The 4,495-nt window shown below is 34.1% G+C and overlaps 1 protein-coding gene across 1 annotated transcript in view; it reads right to left on the bottom strand.

Moving 5' to 3' along the window:
• The window catches only part of LOC21392096 (carotenoid 9,10(9',10')-cleavage dioxygenase 1), a 32,841-nt gene extending 29,913 nt beyond the window's left edge, over positions 1-2,928 (bottom strand). The window contains exon 1 of the mRNA XM_024164804.1: positions 2,913-2,928. The gene's annotated coding sequence lies outside the window, so the exon portion shown is untranslated. The remainder of the gene's footprint in view (positions 1-2,912) is intronic.
• Positions 2,929-4,495: the final 1,567 nt, after the last annotated feature.

Here is a 4,495-nt window from a genome sequence, read left to right as displayed (position 1 = left end):
AAATATATATATATATATATATATATATATCATCAAAAGCCGCCAGACTCTTTGCACTTGCTGTGACTTGCTTTGCAGTGTGCTGTGTTGTGTGAGATATGAAGCCGTGGGTGTATATGTGTATATATATGTATATATATATATATATATATGTCAACCACGTGAAGCAGAAGAAGGACTTCAATTACTTTTGAGATTAGAAGATTAAAACAAATCAAATCATAACAAATCCAATCCAAACGGTGGATTTGATTTTAAATTTTAAAATTCAAAAAAAAAAAAGAGAAAAGACAATAAATTCTAAAGAAATTCTGAATATTAAATACTTAAAAATTTGAAATGCACAAATTAGGCCCTTTTATGGTCCCTAAACTCAAAAAGATGAACACATTATCTCATAAAACTATATGGTAATTAAATATAATTTTTAAATCTCAAATTCAAATAAAAAAATCTCAACACCAAATTCAAAAAGGATCATTTTAATTCTCCATAAGGTCATACACCGGGGAATTATCCAAATATAACTTTCAAATCCAAATTCTAAAGTAAAATTTCAAATCATTTTGGAATCCTCATAAGGTCATATACCTGGGAATTATCCAAATACGACTTTCAAATCTAAATTCTAAAGTAAAATTCCAAATCAAATTTTAAAACACGTTTTAATTCCTCATAAGGTCATATACCGGGAAATTATCCAAATATAACTTTCAAATCTAAATTCTAAAGTAAAATTTCAAATCGAATTTCAAAAACATCTTCGAATTCCTCCTATGGTCATATATCGGAGAATTCTCCAAAATCCAAATTCAAATTCAAGAACTACGATTGACTTGATTCCCCATGGGATACGTAGGCAACCTAAAAATTTAGGTGCAGTTTCAAGATCAAATTCGATCCTAAAAATCCTCATAATAGACAAAATCAAAACAAAACTAAATCAAATTTAAAAATGAGTCAATTCCTCATAAGGTCATACATCGAGAAATTATCTAAAATTTTCAAATTCAAAATTCAAACTACAAGTGGTTTGATCCCTTAACGGGGTATGTAGAGAACTCGATAAAATTCACTAAGTTTAACTGAAATTTTAAATAAACCAAAATTTCCCAAATTCACAAGAAAATAGAATTTACTGTTTTAATTGGAATCAAAAGGTTTTCTCTTGTACCAAGAGATTGTAATGAAGAGGTTATTCTTATAATCTTGAATGGGTCGAACTAAAAATAATAAACTCCTATGCTATTTAAATCCTAAGATAGGTGAAATTATGTTGTGTGTGAGATATTATTTCAACATTAATAAATATTTTTACCTGACAGTATTGTTGAGGCTACAATTTAGATGACGATGATGTCCAATAAAATAAATATGAATTATTCGATATTGTATGGAATAGAAAAATGATTTTTTTTTTATTATTTTGTTCCCAGTACTATGTATTTAGTATTTAGTTACGCGATTTTCTATATTTATATTTTTATGAAGGGAGTACAATCTAGAAAATAAATAGATAATTAATAATAAAAAAGAATGAATAATTAGATAATTAATAATAAAAATAAAGAACAATTGATTTTGAACAATAGATGTCTTTGACATCCAAATATACATAGTCAAACAAAATATATATATATATATATATATATATATATTTTGATAGTTTCGATGGACTAAAAATATCTTTGCATACCAATTTGTCCACAAAAATTTCCCAAATATAATCCTATGTAGTTTGAACAATACAGCGACTCGAAAGGCTGCTCCTATTTGCCACTAGTCCATTGTCAAGGTTGAAGACATTACAAAATGAAAGTGAATGGGATCAATGTCATGCATGAAATAGTTGCATTTTTCTTTTAACTTTTTTTTTCCCCCTAGAAGGTTTGGCGTGTCTTCTTTTTTTTTTTTTTGGCTAATCTTTTTAGAGAATTCTGTTACAGGGTATAAAAAGCATACTTTTTCTTTCTTAACCATTTTTCATCAAATTTATTAAATTGTTATGCCAATATAAATCTCATGTACGGCACTTCAGTATAGGCTCAGTTTCACGCCCAACATTAATAGTTGAATACTGCATAATATCTTCTTGACAAGAATCTTAACAGAAATTATGGAGTATCGAACCTCAAATCCATCCTGATGGTCCACCACCCGATTCGCATGTGGCATGACTTCGTTACTATACTCATCATTACGTGATATCGTAACATAAAGAATGTACATATATATATATATATGTGTGTTAGTTTATAACTTCAAATAGTACGTCTACTGACCATTTCTTATGTAGACACCCTCGGGAAAATTATCGGGAATGTTTTCTTCAACGCTGGGGACAATAAGAGGTTCTCCCAGCTTATCGATCAACCGGTGCAAAGTTGCTCTACAATAGCAAAAGACGTATTTAATACAAGGAAAATCATTTGTGAGATTTATCTCATAGGCATAAAGAGGGCCTCACATATGGTGGGACTCACGTGGAGTCCATAAATGGGTCCATTTTTGTGTTTGCCCATCAGGACACATAAAGGTGCTCTTAATACGAATACACCGAATTACATGTGTAATGGAAAGCATATACGATCATTTAATTATGTGCTTATATTATGATAGTCTAGTACTTGTACTGCCTGAAAATGGTCAAGTCCTACCTGAGACGGGAGCTATGGTTAAGGTTAACAAATTCAAAAGCCGAATCAACAAAGGCATCCAACATTTTGACCGTAGCATTCTTGATGGGTTTGGATACATCTATTTGCATTTTAGGAACTTGCTGCAATAATGCTGATTTCAGTGGCTGTCCATGAATTTATTAGTTTTATGCAAGTTCTTATATCAACAATGCTGATCTAATGAGACGTACCTATTCATATATATCCAACAAGGAGAGAAGGATATATACATACATATATATATATATATATATATATATATATAGAAAGATAAAGATGAGGAAAATATGGCTCAGCCATTCCTTTTGATTAATCTTAGTATAAATAGTATATACAACGTAAGAGAACCAATTCAAATCTTAAAACTAAGTATATCCTAAGATAACAAACGAAAATAACTGGATAACAAACTACAATTTAATAATTCAAAATTCAAAAACATAAATAAATTAATTATCTTTATCATGCCCCCGCAAGATGGAGCTCCGAGAGGAGAGTCCAATCTTGGTCGTTAGCTTAAGAAAACGCGCTCATGGTAATGGTTTGGTAAGTGCATTAGCCAACTGATCCTCCGAAGAAACATGTGTGACTCTAAGGTCACCATTCTGAACCTGCTCACGAATGAAGTGATAGTCTAACACGACATGCTTCATGCGTGAGTGAAAAACGGGATTAGCACACAAGTTGGAGGCACCAATATTGTCACAGGAGATGCCAGGTTGTTGAGAAATTTTTACTCTAAGTTCAGTGAGAAGAGAAGCAAGCCAACGTAGCTCGGCAGCCGTAGTGGCAACAGAGAGATACTCGGCCTCAGTTGATGATCGAGCAACCTTGCGTTGTTTCTTCAAACTCCAAGAAATGGGATTGCGCCCTAAATACACAATGTAAGCACTCGTGGAGGTGAAATCATCCTTATTGCCGGCCCAATCAGCATCAGAGAAGGCATGAAGAGAGAGAGAAGATCATCGATGAAGAACAACACCTGTATCAAGTGTACTACACAAGTAGCGCAAAAGGCGCTTGACAGCATTCCAGTGGTCACTGGTAGGACGGTGCATAAACTAAGACAATTTATTCACCGCAAATACGATATCGGGACGTGTAAGCGACAAGTACTGCAGACTCCCAACAATAGTTCGATATTTAGTAGGATCAGAAAGTGCTGTGCCGGAATGTAGATCAAGAGTTGGGGCAGTTGCGAGTGGTGTAGTGACTGATTTTGCATCTAACATTCGAGTGCGTGTGAGAATGTCAACAATATATTTGCACTGAGACAGAAGTAAGCCAGTTGGGTGGGGAATGACTTCCACACCAAGAAAATAGGTTAAGGGTCCAAGATCCTTAAGAGAGAACCGCCTGGCGAGAAGAGTAATGAACTTTTGGACCGCCCCATCATTGTCCCCAGTGATAATAATGTCATCAACATAGACCAGAAGATATATCATAGCACCATTTGTCTTGAAGACAAAAAGAGAACTGTCGGCATGAGAGTTAGTCAAGCCAGAGGTGACAAGAAATTGACGCAGTTCATGATACCAAGCACGGGGAGCTTGCTTGAGACCATAAATTGCCTTGTGCAGCTTGCAAACATGATTAGGATGGTCGCGATCGATGAATCCTTGAGGTTGTGCCATAAAAACATCCTCTGACAAGTGTCCTTGAAGAAAAGCATTATTAACATCTAGTTGTCAAAGTGACCACCCACGACATATAGCAAGGCTGAGAACTAAACGTATGGTGGTGGGTTTGACAACCGGACTAAATGTATCATGATAGTCAACTCCAGGGCGCTGATGAAATCCCTTTGCAACAGACGA

This window comes from Morus notabilis, unplaced genomic scaffold (genome assembly GCF_000414095.1).
Source record: "Morus notabilis unplaced genomic scaffold, ASM41409v2 Scaffold635, whole genome shotgun sequence".
NCBI lineage: Eukaryota > Viridiplantae > Streptophyta > Magnoliopsida > Rosales > Moraceae > Morus > Morus notabilis.
This window is presented reverse-complemented; position numbering and strand designations above follow the sequence as displayed.